Source organism: Sander vitreus, chromosome 4, assembly GCF_031162955.1.
Source record: "Sander vitreus isolate 19-12246 chromosome 4, sanVit1, whole genome shotgun sequence".
NCBI lineage: Eukaryota > Metazoa > Chordata > Actinopteri > Perciformes > Percidae > Sander > Sander vitreus.
In genome coordinates this window covers 3,723,855-3,742,203 of record NC_135858.1, presented here as the reverse complement: position 1 = coordinate 3,742,203, position 18,349 = coordinate 3,723,855, and the positions used below count along the sequence as shown (strand labels likewise).

Below are 18,349 nucleotides of genomic sequence, written 5' to 3'. Positions count from 1 at the left end.
CAGTGTTAAAGTCCATAAACCACCCTCCTAGCCCACCTTCAAAACGCAAAAGGGGAGTCGGATGGGGATGTAAGGGCAGGTTTAGACCATCGTGAGGCTGTATGTCCACAGAGCTGATGAGCCCTGTGCAGAGCCAAAGTCCTTAACATTCACCACGGCCTATCCCACATGTTTGATCAGCATAAACACACCTCTGTATGACAAACATGTTTACCTTCTCACTGCAAACATCAGACAATCAGACACCATGAGCTGCTGCTTCTCTAATGAAGACACGGGAGCTTTTATCAAGGCCAGCCGTGTCCCTCTGTCAGGAATGTGCCTCTTTCACACAGACATCAAAAAGCATGTTGTACAAAGAAAAGAAGCCAAATTATTTGCTCTAAACATACAATAAGGCAATATTTTTCAATTAGTTTTTTTGTGAGGGGAAAATGTGTTAGTTAAAACACACGTCCAAATGCCCTTCATCCTTTTTTCAAAGGAGGAATATCAAAATACAATCACCTCTTTGAAGATATCTCTGATCAACGCATAGAAGATGACATATACAATATGATTAGGGGCTCTTTAACTATTCCAGGGCACATCATTATCACAACCATGACAGTTCTTATTTCTCAGATGCAGATTAGGGAAATGTTAAAGATGATTATGGCAAGGGACAAAACTGTTTTTGTGCATCAATACAAAGTATGAAAACCTGGCCTGCTTATTAATGCCAAGTTCTTAAAAGAGCACTTACAGTTATAATGAGAGCCTTTATGTATTACATATTGTGACTAGATTTAGTGTGAGGAAGCGGCTCTCCACATCAAACAAGCTGGCCTGCTATTAGGCACAGGGGCTGAGGGATGCTGTGTGAAAAGGACTGGAAAATTAAAGCTGAAGCAATGCAGGAAAGGGCTTAATTTACTGGCATGTACAGTATGCAAATGAGATTACTCTCAGCTTAACTGCATCATTTATGTCCATAATAACAGCATCATCATTACAGGGCTCAAATTAAATTACACTGTAATTAGCATATCAAAGTGATTGGTTAAAGTTTAAAACAAATACGCAATTTTGTTAATGAACATCTGTAATCACCATGTACCCTCTCAGTGAAAACATCCAAAACAAATATGTGTTTTGGGGAAGGGGTGGAATATCCCTCCAAAAACAGTGTGTGTGTGTGTGTGTGTGGGTGGTGATGTTGGTAGGATGGGAGTGTTTTACCTGGAGAGCTCCACACTCTCAGGATATATTTCCCAAACTCCAGGAGATCAAAGATCCAATTTCCCACACTTGCCACTTCAGGAGCTCATCAATAAAATACTAATCACTTCACGCCTGATTCTGAGAATGGAGCTGCAGCCGAAGGCTTAGGGAGACTTCCATATCACAAAAAACACCTCGGCTCTGACTGTCTTGACTGTTGTTGAATGTGCACACACTCACACACACACGCATATATAATTTGCACTCAGGTTTTATCCAATAGCTGTCCTGCCTTTTCCCCTGATAAACCTGGGGAGTTTTAAGCACTGCAGCTCAGAGAGCACTTCCTCAGACCTCTGACAGAAATCACACACACCTTATTTCATGTGCATATGAATGAAAGTCGACCCTTTTGATGTAGCACTTTTAACGTCCACATATTATTGGTATGATTCAGAATTTATGATGGATCGCACGACATAAAAAGTGAAGTTGATTTTTTCAGTGTGCTAAATGTCAGTCATACTACCACCAAGCCCCATGAATACCTTTGTGTTCCGCTTTTCACTATTATCACTAGTATTTTGCTATTAATTAACAAAAAAAAAGGAAAAAGGCAGCAGAAATCATCAGAAATGCACTTGTAAAATCTTTAAGAAGTGGCATGTTATTTTATTCATTAAGAAATCCATTAAAAGGCCTTATTCCTTGCAAGTATGTAAGAGATGTGCCTTTCAAGGTAGAGCTAGGGCAAATCCACTCCATCAGCTAATGATGGCACTCATTACACAGAGAAGCTGGGTAATGAAGGCGCGGTGGCCGGCCGATCCCCTCACCCAGCATAAAGCCCTATGAAATGCTAATATCTCACTTCTAATTAAGGATACTAAGTCCAAATGCACCTTCACGGCTAGTAGCCGGCAACATAAATTTTATTTTTTAACACTACACTACACCCAGAGATGTGCCTGAGCATCATTCCATTAATTCATATTTAATACCCCCACTAGTCCTGCGTTTGCCTTACTGTCAGCCTCTCCTTCTCTCCCCTCCCAGCTTTATACTGCGGGTAGGCACATCATTATGCTTTCTAAGAGTCTAAACATATTTCTAAAAGTCAAAACACATATGCACACAACAGCATTTATACGTGTGTCACACATGGGAAAAGTTAGGATAAACAAACAAAGAGAAAACAGGAAAATATGCCAGTATGGCTCCCTCCCCACCTGTATACATTTACAGTGTTTACACATCTTTGGCTGTTAATATGTTTACAAGAAAATCTGCTGCCCTTCTCAGAAAATGACCTTGAAGCCAGTAAACAACCCTTTCACAAAGTTCATTAACTTCAAAGAGGGTATAGTCTTTCCGCTCAGATAAAAACGAAGAAAAAAAAAAAGGTCTGTGCCATTAGCTTATCAACAGAATATAACTGCAATGGAGTGGAAATTATAGGCAGGCCTGAACAAATACTGAAGAAATAATGAACCGTATGTCCATTTGAACTATGGAACTAAATTATGACATAAATGAATGTTATAATTGTTAGTTAAAAAATGTCAACTTACAACTAATTATTTGACCAATTACTTACGTGAACGCGTCAAAAATATCAAAGTCACCGGGACTCTGAATAAGTATTTAGGCACTGGCCTTTTGGCAATAAAATGAAAACCTGGATCTCAAATCTTTTCCAGGAATTCAGAAAAAGTGGCTTGTTTTACGATGCATATTCAAAATACTGGCATTATGAAGATACAAAAAATGTCAGAAGCACAAAACAAGCTCTGTTGCACAAGGCGCCATTCTTTTGCAAATAAATGTCCATAATGCTTTCATTAACGTTATTTTCAAAATTCAATACAAATAGTGTTACATGTAGTGCATCATTTGTCAAAGGGTAGCAGTAAAATGCATGAATTTAAAGGTCAGTGTTAAGAACATATCACATGATGTCTGTTTGATCCCGGCCCAAGTATTTTCCCAAGGATTCTCTGGCTCTGTACTGTGTAAATCACGCAGCCTGACCTTCTACATTCCTCATGCTCTGTCCTCCCATTCATCCACGGGCACAGATAATACTGGGCAAATATCATAAACGTGAGGATTTTAGGATTGAGGTGAGGCTGCCATCATCCTCCACCAACAGAGGAAGAGAAAGCCCATGCATCTGAAAGAAGCCTATTTCCACCTTCTGTCAGACTAACCTGTGGTGACGTAACCTGACCCTAATGCCTAATAGCCTACTGACAATCCACTGAGGATCCCAGATGATTGGCAATATGAGCAACGTCCAGTTTTATGATTCTGATGTAATTTTATCGGGATTTTGAACCGATATCACCGCTCATGTAAAACTATTCACTTCTCCTTGTTTTAAACAAACTACGGTTGCTTAAAACGTTCCCGGACTGTATAGGTTACATCTTATCGGGCTATTTAGCTAGATAATTAATAAGAATTATTATAATTATTAATAATTAATTTAAAAAGTGCGCTACTTTGGTTCCGCTACAGCTCTGTGTCTGTCCCTCTGCTTCAGTTTCACTCACAGTCTGACTTAATGTCCCGCCCACAACACTATCTGACTATCTTTTACTAGGTATTATGTTAAAGTTTCGAATTTATTAAATAATTGCTTAAAGCATTTCATTTATTTATTTTGTGTTGGAGTTTGTAACATTCCAAAATCTTAATTTTGACTTAACGATTTTCATTTTCACTGTAAATGCACATCGGTTCCAAATATTGGTTATCGGTTTCATTATCTTCTAATAATCGGTATCAGCCTTTAAAAACCAGTATCGGTCGATCCTTATACTTTATTCAATCTGCAATGAGAAATAACACATTTGCACATTTAACAACAACAACAACAACAACAAATGACGCTTCAGCAAACTTCAGAACAATTCAAATTAAAGAGCCACTGTCTCCAGAATGCCACATTTCCTCAGTAGATGCTAGATCGGATCTGCCAGACGTATCAACGTCAAAGGACGTGCCTCGTGGCTCGCCTTTTTCTGCCTCCGATTGGCTTGCCCTGGTGTTCTTACCCTAACCAATCCCCACTCCTCATGCCTAAACCTAACCACGACGACCAGTCTAGCAGATCCGATTTAGCATCTACCCTATTTCCTCTGCAGAATACATTTTCTGAGTTTGTGTGGTTGTGATTTCATCCAAGTATCATACAGGGTCTCTAAGGGTCGCCAAGATGTTTCCAGTTCAAACGCAGAGCCGGCTTCGAGCCGGGGCGTGACCTGCAACTGAACTGGCCTCCGCTCGGCCACAGGGAGGAGGGCAGAAGCCACTCCAAACACATCACCCCACCCCCTGATAAATAACTTAACACAAGCAAACAGAGGCCCATCAGTCAACCTACACATAGCTAACACCAGGACAGGGACAGAGATCGATGGAGAGATACAGACAAAGAAAGACAGAAGGAAAGGGAAGGGAAGATAGAGCAAAAGAAAGGGGGCAGAGACGGATAGGGGTGGGGGTACATTGTAACTTGGGCATCTAACAGTGGAGAGTAGATAAATATCACACGGGAGCCTGCGCCAAGCAGCATGGAAGGCCAAGTACTGTAAGGCTGTGAAAGCCAGGCTATTTTGCCGAGCTGTGACATTTGTTTCTTATTGTCTAAGTGGCAGACAAAGCGTCTCCCTGCGAGGGCCCCTCGGCTCTGCTCCGGCCCGCTTTGACAGGGAGGTAACCATATTAGGACGTGTATGGTAAAGTAAACAATAACATAGTTGCAATGAGATGGAAATTTTTCAGCTAATGGTGTTTGTCATTCCTGTTTTCAGTGCACTGATCACCCCTGTTCCTTTTTCTAGCCAGCCAGAGACACTATGTTTAGGAAAACAACCCAGGAGCCAAGACTAAAACCAGAGAAAAAGAAAAAACTGTAAATAAATATAAATTTAAAAAATGCCTCCACCTTTTTCATTTGATTACATAAATAAACCCACATTTGGTTAGAAATAGCCTCCAGCTTTCGGTTCCCCCCCCGGGCCTTGTCCACATTAAGGCGGCTACATTTGAGGATGCTTTTGTTTCCTCTCCAGTTTGGCCTTCCCTCCACACTAATTCACCATCTTGCACAGATGCAAGCTGTACTGTTTCAAACCACTCAACAGTGGTTCAATCAATGTTGAACCACAATTGCGTTCGTAAAATCCCTATTTTATACTTCACAGACAAATATGGAAATATTGTTTTTGGCTATACTGAAACACAATACAAGTGATCATTGAGATTAAGAGGGTGCAGAACATGAAGGTGAGTATCATTTAATTTTTTCTTTTTTATCCCAGCAATAACTGCCACTTGAACAATAACTTGACCTGAGTAAAATACAATTGAAAGGCCCAGTCACACAAGCATTTAAAACTGACAAACTTTCTCGGCAAAATCAAATTACCGCAACGGGGCAAGGTTAATCCACATCCAATTTTTTTACATTCAATTCTACTCTTTTCAGCCACATGTCCGTTACCTTGGGCTTTCTTTGTGTTGGAATTTTAAACTCTGGTGGATTTCTGAGGACTATGGTGAACTGCTCCTCAGATCTCTGCAGGGTAACTGCAGACAGCTAGCTAGACTATCTGTCCTATCTGAGTTTTCTGTTGCACGACTAAAACAACTTTTGAACGTACACACGTTCCACCAAAAGAAGTTCCTTCCCGAGGTTATTTTACAGCGGCACCGTGGCTCTGCCCGGTGCTTAGCACCGCCCAAGACGATTGTGATTGGTTTAAAGAAATGCCAATAAACCAGAGCACGTTTTTCTCCCATCCCGGAATGCTGTGTGGATTAGCCAGACCCTCCTCAGCGGCGCTGTGGAGGAAGGTCTGGCAAAGCTATGCTACTCCCCACTATGCTAGTGCTAGCCCGGCGGGCTAGTGTGTGACGAGTACAGGCTAGTGTAGCCCTGCAAGTAATCCCTCCGTCATCAAGCTTCTAGAAGAAGTGTCAATTTCTGGTGTGACAAGTGCGGGAAATATTTGTTAGTAAGAATAAGTATTATTTTATTTATATTATTTATGATTGGCCATTCAGTACAGACTTTCGATATGTTAAAGATTTTAATATTGAATTATTTGATTTGGTTGACTGTGGATGATGTAATTTTTCTATACAGAATACTGATATATCCGATAATGTGAACGTAGCCTCAACAAAAAATTTTCACTTAGCTGCTTAATTCTGATTCAGTATTTCGAATAGGTTAACATTAGCCAGACAAATTTAACAAGAGAATGAGTGGGGACCTAATTCTTAACCATATATAATGTGAGTCGGAGCAGTGGGAAAACTAATGGTTGAATGAAATAACTATTTGACATGCCTGGTTTAAAAGGCTCCATATCTCAATCATTTCAACAGCATGTTGAGCTATTTCAGAAAAATGTAGCCCTTATTCTACCTAATGTTTCACTGGTTACTTGTTCTCCTCCCTGTTCATTGCCTTTGCTTTGGCTCTGGTTACCACGCTATCTTTCCAGGTTAAGATAAGGCATAAACACATGTTTTGTACGTGCAAGTGTGGAAACAAAGACTGATATTTTCCAACCCTTTTCAATAATATCCTACTGGTGATCCACTGGTTGACTATAAAAATAGTTTTACCTCAGCATGACGTCTTACCCAGGATCAGTACAACATGCCAATATTGTCCACATGCATTTCTATAGACATGCAATACATACAGTCAACTATAGTTGGAAGTAGAAGTACAACTTCTCCACTTCTGTCCTCTCTCTCTCTCTCTCTCTCTCTCTCTCTCTCTCTCCCCCTCTCTCTCCCTCTCTCTCCCTCTCCCTCTCTCCCTAATCTCACACCAAAAATGCAAGCTGTTTATTTGCGTAGGGCTGAAGCCATTCCATTAAGTAGCCCCACCAGGTGCTTTATCCCTAAAAAGGGATTTGTTTTCTAAAATAAACGGAGAAAGCAATGGACTGCCAAAGTTATATTTACCATGACACGAAGTGATTGCAACAAAGTCAAAACTATCCAAATAAGAATGACTGCACCTTGTAGAAACTTATTTAATTTCCTTAAATAGTCAGAGACTTTCTCAAGTCAGACTGGAAACCATAAACAAGTGCCCTTTTTTAAGTATCATAATATATACTGTAAATGTATAATATTGTTTTGGGGAGCAGGGAAAGTATGGTTTTTTTTTTTTATATTTGATATTACAGCAGTTCTGGTACAGTATAGACAGTCTGACAGATGCCGGCCTGGGTTACCACAAAAAAGAAAAGCTCTGTATAGTCATTTTTGCTCAGAAGACAAGAAGTCAAGGCCAAAGCTAAAAAAAACAGGAGCTTTGACACATTTTCTCACTTTTGTGATTTCCTTTTCATCTCGCTGTAAGACAACTCATCTGTGGATGGAATTTGCTTACTTCTGTCGCCTCAGTCAATCTCACACAAAGACTGTCACGTTCGCTGTCTGCACCTGGTAGCACCAATACACTATCAAAGCTCCTCACCCTCCTAGCAGACCAGAGTTTATACGTCCGTCAATATGTTTCAGACCAAAAGAAGACGTGTCTGTTTGATGCTGATAGAAAAATAGATTGAAACTTGCCAAATGCGTTTTTCCCCAAAAAGATATTTTAAGTAGCTTCAAGATAACACATCTGTGATAATATTATCAGTGCAATTCTTTCTACCTCGCAGCACAAGATAATTCATCAGAAAGTAGTAGGAGATGCGAGAGAAAATAAGGATGTAGCTCTATTGTGTGACATATTGTATTCAGAATGTGGCACGCATCTAGCAGCGCAACCTGTTTAGCCAGACAATAGAGAGGCGGGCGATCTGCCAGTGTGTGCTCTGATAGCAGCTGATGCGGCCTTGGGAGCAGAGCATCAGATAGGGAAAACCGACGGGGGTCAGGTGAGGGTGTTTAGAAGGCTTTCACACATCCTGGTATCTCAATCAACAGGAAACGGCAGAGGCACACCGTCGCTTTATGGCTTGGTCTCTATTGTGACGTCTCTGTAGGGATGATAATTTTTCATTTTCACGCTACCTTGCATCTATTCTGCCTGTCACTGTTTTTAACCACAGCAGCCAAGCTCAGAGAGTAGATTACGGTACTTACAGTGCATGAAAAACACAGCAACAAAACTGCCAGTGACAGAAGCGTTTAACTTTCCTCCAAGAAATCTCCCCCATGTGGCACTTTTGCTACAGCGAGTTGTTTATTATGTTCCAAGCTAGGCATAAGCGATTACAGGAGCTCTTAAGAATCAAAGTGTTATAAATGCATGGAAACACAGCCAGCTGTAAATGCCACAGAATTAGAAGCTTACCAAGCTTAATACTAATACATGGCAATTGCCAGCTTGATGCTGATATAAAGAAATTACTTTTTTAAAGTAAGCAATAAATGCAGTCAAGGGAACCATTACAGAGGCCCTATTTTCATCCCAGCATAAATCTGCACATGACCTTTTTGTGGGGCCAACTCATGAATCCACTTGTTTATTCTTAACACTTCCATAAAAAGTGGATTAAATAAAGCAACTTCAACAGCTAAAACTAAGGCAATATAAACCAAAGCATTTACAGCAAAGGAAGAATTACAAGAAAAGGAGTGTTTGTATGATGTGTTCTTCTCTCCCTTACATGGATTCATGAAATTCAAATGAAGCCCAGCATGAGACGATAACATTTTGAAGCATCTGAGGATACTTTTCTGGGAAGTTGGATGTCATCAGGTCTAAATAAATTGGCCAAAGAAAGCAGGCCTACAAACAGCACACATCAGAGGCAGCCCTATCGCACAGATATGTCAATGGGATGATAAGTATTCCAGATATCCAAATAAATTTTTGCTTTTTCGCTTTTCAGAAGACTTTTCTTACATTTCAATTAATGATAAATATTCTAAAAAGCATAGCTGGTTCAAATGTAGACACAAACAAACACATACACTATGTTAGAGTCTATTGCGCTTTAAAAAAAAAGAAAAAAAGAAGGAGCTTTAAACACCAAGACATGGTAATCCCATAAGCTGCCACAGGGATTCCTGCATTAGCGATGCAATCAAAATCACATTGAAAAGTTGTGTCAGTCCTTAGACTGATTTTTGCCACATTAACATGAATTACACAACCATTTGGAGGATTTCAGGGCTACTCTTACAACTGTAGCAGGCAGCCGAGGGGGCCTGCTGCAGTGGACCTGACTAAGCGGAGAATGCACTCCAGATAAACAGCAGCAACATGAATCCTCTGCTTCAATTTGCTTCAAGTTTCTCAAATGTGGGGGTAATTGTCTGAGTCAAATAAAGAGGAGTATAGGCTGTTTAACATATGGTGATGAGCACATCCTTTTACAATGAAGAGGAAACTAGTCTGGCTGAAATCCCACAGCCATTGCTGACTGTAACGATGACAGTTACAGCTGCTTTGGCTTTTTCCAAACTCTACAGAGACGCTGCAGCAGTTCATATTTAAGATGAGAATAATGTATCAGTGACAGCTTTTTGTTAAGAATCAGAGAGTGGCCCGGAAGTGACATCATCCCTTCTATCTAGGATGTAATTGGATTTATTACACTTTTATTGTAATGTTGCCCACTTTTGTTGTGTTTGAGTTGTAGAAATCTCATTTTTTAAAGAAATATATTCTTAACACTTTACCACTTGAACAGGTTTGCATTTTTTGTGGCAAGAAAAATATGTTGAAAATTATTATTATGTTGTTTATTTTGGGTGGATATCCTTAAATGGGCAGGCCATGTTGTTGTATATTTTAATAATCATATAATTAACTCAATCACTATTGCAATCCCAAAAAACAGCGTTAAACCTTACATATTTAACAACAGCCTAGTTGCTCTGTAACAGGCTCAAACAAAAAACGCACTACTTAAATGTACAGTCATTATTTGGCACAACATGTGTCCATCCTATCTACCTACGAGTCACAATGTGCCGATGGAGGGAGAGAGTGAGCGAGAGACAGAGAAGACTTGATAAAGATAGACAAAAATACAATGAAAGAACGAGATGATGGTGAGCATGAGGCTGTATGAGACAGAAAACAGACCCACACTCCTCCTCTGAAGCCCTGAGCTCCTGAAGTGTTAACACCCCCCAACACACACACACACACACACACACACACACACACACACACAGCCTCACCAGATCGCTCCAGCCAAAGGTTCACATCCTTAGGGGCCCCAAACTTTCTCAGATAGGGAGACGGGTGTGAGGAGCAAACACAAGATATCCACCAGCATGGCTGAGATGCCAACGATAACAAGACTGAGTGCGGTAAACCTCCCCCCTCTTGTTTGGTAAACATGGCATTACCATATTTCAGTTTTTCCAGACAAATGTCAAAATGTACAAACAGACAGATAAGATATCTCTGCATTAAGCAACCTCAATTCCTCATGTCCTCATTTCCTTCCAAACTAGTTATCACACACCCAACTTCTTACCAACGCCATTTTGATCTTCAGGGGAACTGTCTCTTTATTACTCACCATGCTAGTCTCAAGTCAAGCTTCTCAAACCACTGACAGCGTGCGCATCCCCCCCCCACACACACACACACACACACACGCACACACACAAACCATCCCACCCTCTTGACCCGCACATACAGACTGCAAAATACAGAACACAAACAAGACAACCCCGCTGCATTCAGTTAGTTATTAAGCCAAATCAATCCAGCATTCACACACATGCAGTGACTAGAGTCTGGTGAAAGATGGTGTGTTTACCTTCTACAAGGACTTGCTTATTTAAAGCAATCTTCAGTTCCAGCGGTGGTAAAACAGCCTCCTCGCCCTGTGGACACAAAATGGAAAAAAATATTTATAATTAAGAAATAATTACCACTGCAAAACATATTGCTTGTCAACAACACCCACAAGCCAACGTATGAAAGAGAGAAGCACAGAGGGCATGGGTGTAAACTAAACGCTGCTAATAACAACTTTCCCACCAGTTGCTGTTGATTAGAATTGATAACGTGTACAAACAGTCGCATACGTGTTCTGCAAAATCATCAGAAAGAAATCAATTCTCTGCATTCCAGTGCTGTTTGCTTCCCTGTGTATGCATGGAGCTGCACCGCACACTGTACCTCCCGTTGCTGCTACCAATGTCCAGCCACCATTTCAGCTCTGAGCGGGGCAGAAGCCGACTATTGTCACCGCGGGACACATCCTTGCATTTCCATCTGTCTGTTAACTACAACTACACCCACTGGCGATAACAAATGAACAATGGAGCTGTCTGATGCGAGTGAATGGTTTATTTGCAAGACAAAAACTTTTCTAATGCCCCCCCCCCCAGTGGTGAGCACAGTGTACCTGTACCTGCTCTGACTCAACTCCCCCCCCGGGCGGCCCTGATCTGCATGCACACAGCTTTCCTAACTGAGCACTCAACCCAGGCAAGGAAAGATGACAAAAAGAGAGGAAACAAAATCTTATTTTTATGGTAAACTGAGAAGTGACTGTGTGGCAATATCTCAGGTGCATTTGAATAAAGGCATTAAAGCATATCCAAATATGAAAGGAGAAAAAAAAAAGCTCCCAACTCCCTCTCCCAATGTTCTTTTTTGCCGTTTACATTTGGCAGTCAAAACTGCGGCCAGGCGTTTGTGCAAGTGTTTATCTAAAGCAGACAAAGATAATAATAAAAAAAAAAAAAACACTGGTCCAACTTGCCCAGTTTCAGCATTAATTATGTGTTAAATGCCCTTGTTGAAAACGCGAGTCAACATGCAGCTCGCTCTGAACTCTACTGAGGGTTGAACAATCATCCAAAATGGACCATTCCCACACAACTACCCTATTATTGTGATTCATTACACTTCAATTAACATATCATCAATGGAACCGTAAATCAATGGCGAGTGGTGACAAATGACAGATATTTTCAGTTTCAAACTCCTAAACATCATTAATTCCCATCACCTGAAAGAGCCCTGGGAGCTAAATGAGTTTACCCAACGCATAACATCCATTTAGATAAATGTTCCATCATTTTAATGATGGAAAATTTGTATTGGAGAGAAAAGGCAACAACGGGATCCTGATAGCAGCTGTATGCCTTTTCTCCTTGTAACATAATGCCCATCTTGTAATGCCTAAACAGATAATTGTCTCCATTTCAAACAGCACAAAGCTGTAATATTACCATTTAGAACAGTGGGGGTGCAGAGAACGTAGGGTGAGGATAAACAAGCACACGCTGCTTCGCCCAGTTGGGAAAACCAAGCCCATCACACACTCCCACATTGAGATTTTAGGGAATAGAACAACTCCTGGTTGAGATAATTACCCACCTAGGTGGGTTATGTGCATGCTCAGTAAGAGGCTTTAGCTAAGAATATGAATCAAAATGCAACAATTTCAAAAGACAATAGGGAACTAAGGAGCATTTTGCAAGGTTCTCTTGTAAAGTCTTGAGAGGATTTTGTAGGTGTTCTGTGTTAAACAAAGTGGAAAATAGGACAACAAAGGCTTTTGATAAAGAAAAATCTCATAGTAGTTATGTTAAGACTCGTGTGTGCAATACATAGTGTGACCATTAGCCTGAAGAGTATTCAGACCTCATTTAGACCTTAGAGTATCAGATGATCCAAATAAATGTTACTGTTCTCCATGCAAATACCACAGGCTTTATAGTAATATTCTGTGTGTGTGTGTGTGTGTGTGTGTGTGTGTGTGTGTGTGTGTGGGGGGGGGGTGCAAACACCTATTTTCAGAGGAAATGGGCAATCAGAAGGTTTTTTTTTGCTATCATAATGAACTGCTGTGGTTACATATGAGCACGAACAAAGACTGGTTTTATTCTGTCCACAAACCTGTGAAGTGGACTTGCCTATTAGTGAGGGGGTCTCAGCTTCACAATATGCTCTCTAGTCCTAGGTATGTTATCAGTGCCTTTGGCTTTGTTGTAAGATTGCATGTTCAAAATATGAATTAATACCCCTCCACTGAAACGCACCCAATCCCAACAAAAGGCCCGCATTCACTGTGGACAGCTCTTCAGCTCCTCTAATGGACAGGCTCTCCTCTCTCTTCACACTGTGCAGACAAAAAGATGAGGGCCCATGAATATTTACCACTAAGTAAAGTTATTCCATTAATTACTCCAAGCACGGGTAATACTGTATCTGTGGCTACTTCTGTGGCGGCTCGTTAATGAACCTTCACACATCATTACCATATTAATTAATGCTCAACTCAATAGTTGTCAATAGGAGGCTGCCAGAGTTGTCTCTCGGTTCTTTACAGCCCATCCCGGATGTTTCGATCACTTAGTATCAGCCACTGAATAAATCAACAGTATCTATTTATCATTGCCAGGGCCTAACGGTGTGTTTGAATAAAACCCAAAAATGTAGAGACACTGGTTAACACTCCTTAAGGCTGGTGAATCTGTATTAAGAGCATTGTCTAACTAAGAAGGAGGGCGTAGGAGAGTTTTAGTTGAGTAGAGTCAGTGATAACTACTATATATACACAGGGTCATTGGTGTTTGTTTTTTGGGTGTGTGCAGGAGACTTTCCAAGTCACTGCCTGTGCTCTGAAACACAGGGAAATCATAAGCATGGGTCACTTCTCAACAAACACAGCTGCTTACTGTATGATCTGATCTGCTAAAAGGGCTGACTGCACACTATGTTCTCCTATTTTTCTTCTGGGCTTTTATTAAGAAGGACTGATTAAATGAAAAACAGTCTCGTAAAGACAAAAAAAAGTCAGCATTTGAAAAAGTGAAAAAACAAGCATTGTTTTTGTTTTTTTTGTCTTTTTGATGTGATTGGCATGGTCCTGGCATTATATTGTAACACCCACACAGACTGTAAACAACAGCACTTTCTGACACGCAAACAGAGTAAAAACCCACCAATTAAATCCAACTTCAATCCAGCCAGCCCTTATTCTGGGTGCTTTCTTCACATTCTTTTTTTCCTCCTCAGCTTAAAAGGCAACAGTGCAGTCTGGTGAATGTCAGGCCTGTCTGATCCCCCCCGATACTTTGGACCTGCCCTCACGTTTTGCTGAGCTAAGAACAAAGTACACATAGTGCAAACAGAGAGCTTTGCTGCCTTAATACCAAGGAAGTGGAATTTCACTCTTAACCCAAAACAAACAAGGCCACACATTTCGCTACACTATTTAAATGAGCTCATTGAATACAGGAAGCCCTATCAAGTAGATATCCAGTGCACACTACTCTGTGTCTTTGGGAATTCTGATCTATTGATCCATGAGAAAAAGCATCAGAAAACTGCACTTTGTGAATTATTTTGTCTGCTGAGAAGTCAAAGCTGGTGGCAGCTCAGGATCTCACTTTGCACGTGAAATTAGATCAGCACAGTCAAAAAAAGTTGATCACGCGTGAACAGTACAGCATACAAAGGGCAAACACACAGTGGACATTATGCAATCTTATTTTTATAGCCAACCCCTTTCCACCCTGTCAAGTAGAAAGACTGTCAATTCAACCCAGCCATATCAGGTTTCCACTCTCGCCCAGGACCCAGATCCTCTCCGACCACGGATCCTGTGCGCTATTAATATCAATAAGCTGCAGATTCCATTTCCCCAGACAAAGACAAAGGGAGAACAAGAGGTGATGAATGAAGGGAGGAACTAATACCCTCACGCATCACGTTCAGTGGGGTTACCACTTTCTATCACCTCCAACCCTACTGCACTGGAAAAAAAGCAAACATTTTTCACACAACCACAGTTGGGTGATCTTTTCCAATCATTTGTGAATTTTTAAATTGCCCAACACATTCCTCCATTAATCAACCATTTTCTTTTGTTCTTATTTATCCTTATCGCAATTCAGATCTATTAAAAGATGATATAGTTTAAGTCCAGATGTACTAGCAACAACAATTTTTACTGACAAAGTTGTCGTTTATATAATTAAGCAATAGTTCACAGCAGGTCGGGTATGTTGTGATTATATCACAGCTAAGGTGACGTGTAACGTTAGCCTACACTAGCAGCTAGCACAGGCTATTTCTTTTGCTTAAAGCTCCATTGTGTCATTTTTTTAGTTGATTCTTAGCAAAAACCCCTTTGTTCTTTCACAAATATGTGTTCATTCATGTGTAATTACTTCCACCAACTAATCAAAGTATTCTCGTACGCGTAGAATCATTACGAGCCATTCACAATACATACGAGCGAGTCGCTCGAATGGCGGCAGCCATGTTGCGCCTCCATCTTTAAAACACATTAGCCAAAGAGGGACATACCTCCGCCTTTCGCGCTTTTACACTCAGTGGCACCGTGACGAATGCCAGCCGGGAGATTACTCGTGACTGCCGTCAGATTTGAAAGCCTGTTGAAGGTGGAGGATCACGCCTATTCTCTAGGACAACAAGACCAAAGTTAATATTGGAGTGGCTTTTCCAAGATGGAAAGAGCTCATAAGGAGCAAGGACTTTAAAAGGGACGCCAAAGTTGCCTGCTTTCTTCTCGGTAATTCAGCCTAGTTGTGTAAATTCAAAGTTTTATAGTTGCTTGTCTAACTATAGCATGGTTGTGCATAACGCTAGAACGACGTCTAGGATACTTTTCCTCGCGTCAAATGAAAAAGGATCGTCTACCTTGTAACATAAACGTAATCATGTGTATTGTGATTTCCCTGGCACCTCACGTCATGTGCAGTTGTAACACAGACTAGGCTACAGCTAGAACAGCTGCGTGTAAACGATGGAGATACTAAGAGCTGATTTTGGTTTCATTGACATTGTTCATACTGCTCAGAGAAATGTATTAAAAACACAAACCTCCGTTGCTTCTCTCCTTTGTCTTTGAAGGGCTTCCACTCTCTCCTCGTCATCGTTGGAGAGTGTCTCTTTAGTTTTTCTTTGCTTCACCGATCCACTGCCACCAGCTCTGTCTTTTGGTTTTTCTTTACCTTTCCCTCTTCCTTTAGCTTTCCCTCGCACCGCCGTCGCATCGCTGATCTCTGACTCTGCTCACGGAGAAAAATATGTAGCCTATGCTGTAAACATTGCCTTACACTATTAATCTCGGACAATGTACAGAATAACGATAGCACTGATACTCGTACTGGAAGCCGTGTTAATCTTGGAATAATACGGCCACCGTAGGAGTTAAAACACGCTCGGAATGGGAGGGGCTAGAAAGTAATATTCAGTTGGTTGTCATATACAATTTCACCACTAGATGGGAGAAATTCTTACACAATGTATCTTTAACTCTAAAGCAAGGAACACAATGCCACAAAAAAACTAACCGATCGAGACAGCAGTAGACTAGCAACTCCACTATTTGTCAATGGAGTCTGGTGGCTTTGAGAGCATAGATAACGGCTTCAGTTCCCCGTCGTAAAGGGCGGTCTGACAGCAAGGTAAAGCAGCAAAAATATTCTAAATATAGCGCACACTTGAGTCATGGTAGTGTGTGTACAGATGAACAGCTTCCCTCCGTGGCACCAGACATCAGTTTGTTTTTTCTCAGACCAGAGTGATACTTATTGTGCAAAGGAATTTGAATTGAATTATATCACAACTATGAACTAATCACATTGCTTGATTTGAGCTACCCGTTTAATAAACGTTTATTTTATCATTGGCACTTTGAGTGAAAAAGCTTTAGATTTTAAATTACAACACCAGACATACAACTAGAGCTGCAATTAACGACTACTTTCATTATCAATGAATCTGTCAATTATTTTCTCTATCAATCAATTAATTGTTTTGTCTTAAAAATGACATTTTTGCCGGATGCATGTTTTTTCGCCGATGTCCTTTTCCTTCCACTTTCTTTGTGTTGGAATTTTAAACTCCGGTGGATTTCTGAGGACTATGGTTAACTGCTCCTCAGATCTCTGCAGGGTAAATCCAGACAGCTAGCTAGACTATCTGTCCAATCTGAGATTTCTCTCGCATGACTATAACAACCTTTGAAAGTACACGTTCGAACAAAACAAGTTCCTTCCTGAGGCTATTTTGCAGCGGATCCATGTGGAGCTAGCGATTGTGATTGGCAGACTAACCAGACCCTCCTCCGCAGCGCTGTGAAAGAAGGTCGGGCAATGAGACACTACATTGTATCCAAATACTGGCCATGTAGTAGTAACTCTTACTCAGTAACTACAGTAAAACCCAATGCTATTAGAGATGGCCCGATACCATTTTTTGCTTCCCGATACCGATTCTGATACCTGAACTTGGTATCGGCCGATACCGAGTACCGATCCGATACCAGTGTGTCATATATTTTATTATGTTTTAACAACTGTATACTACTATCCCTGTATGGATGGGATATTATTTCTATCTTTGTTGTCGGTCTGGCTCAGGTTAAACTCTTTGTGAAACATGAACAAACACAAACAATGAATGCCAAGGAACTTTCTTTTATTCTGCAGTTTGACAGTCAGTTATAACGTAAAAAGAACATAAATAAACTACTTTAACGTAGATTTTCTTTAGGGCTTTATTACGTGGTATCGGATCGGTGCATTAACTCCAGTACTTCCCGATACCAGCGTTTTAGGCAGTATCGGAGCCGATACCGATACTGGTATCGGTATCAGAACATCTCTAAATGCTATCTACACCCTATACACCAACTCTGTCAATCACATACAGTACACACCTACAAACATAAGACTGGGCATGCACACGTACATACATCCACCAGTCATAAAAGGCAAAAGGGGGAGGATAAAAGATCATGAAACCTTTACAGACTTACCCATGATCAGTTAAATAGACTTTCATCATGTTAAGGAAACTGTATATTGATGCACATTTCCTCCAAGCACTGAGTGTTTAAAAAATCCACTTCTGAAGAGGAGGAGAAAGGTATGGATTAGTTGAAGTAGAGTGTGTGTGTGTGCGTGCGTGAGAGAGAGAGAGGTATGTGGTCTAAACACAACAAAAGCTGTTGCCTTGCTCTAGATTAAATATGCAGGAAGCGGCCCCTTTGCATAAACACAAACACTCACCAAATGAAGAACTGGCACAGAGCAGATGCCTGCTGAGAGCCCTACCTGTCCTGGCCTCTTTTAATTAGACAAGAGCAGGCAGAACAAATGAACATCAACACGTTCACATGAGGCAGAACAAAAGGAAAGA

At 40.8% G+C, this 18,349-nt stretch overlaps 1 protein-coding gene across 11 annotated transcripts in view; it reads right to left on the bottom strand.

The window, feature by feature from the left end:
* Nucleotides 1–18,349, bottom strand: part of foxp1b (forkhead box P1b) — a 158,735-nt gene that overhangs the window by 91,383 nt on the left and 49,003 nt on the right. For 7 of the 11 annotated variants that reach the window (XM_078247734.1, XM_078247744.1, XM_078247735.1 and 4 more), the window contains one exon: nucleotides 10,974–11,040. The exons of 1 other annotated variant lie outside the window; for it this stretch is intronic. The gene's annotated coding sequence lies outside the window, so the exon portion shown is untranslated. Of the gene's footprint in view, nucleotides 1–1,221; nucleotides 1,339–10,383; nucleotides 10,451–10,973; nucleotides 11,041–11,338; nucleotides 11,452–18,349 lie in introns of those variants that run through there. 3 more of the 11 variants (XM_078247737.1, XM_078247739.1, XM_078247738.1) reach the window with 3 other exon arrangements.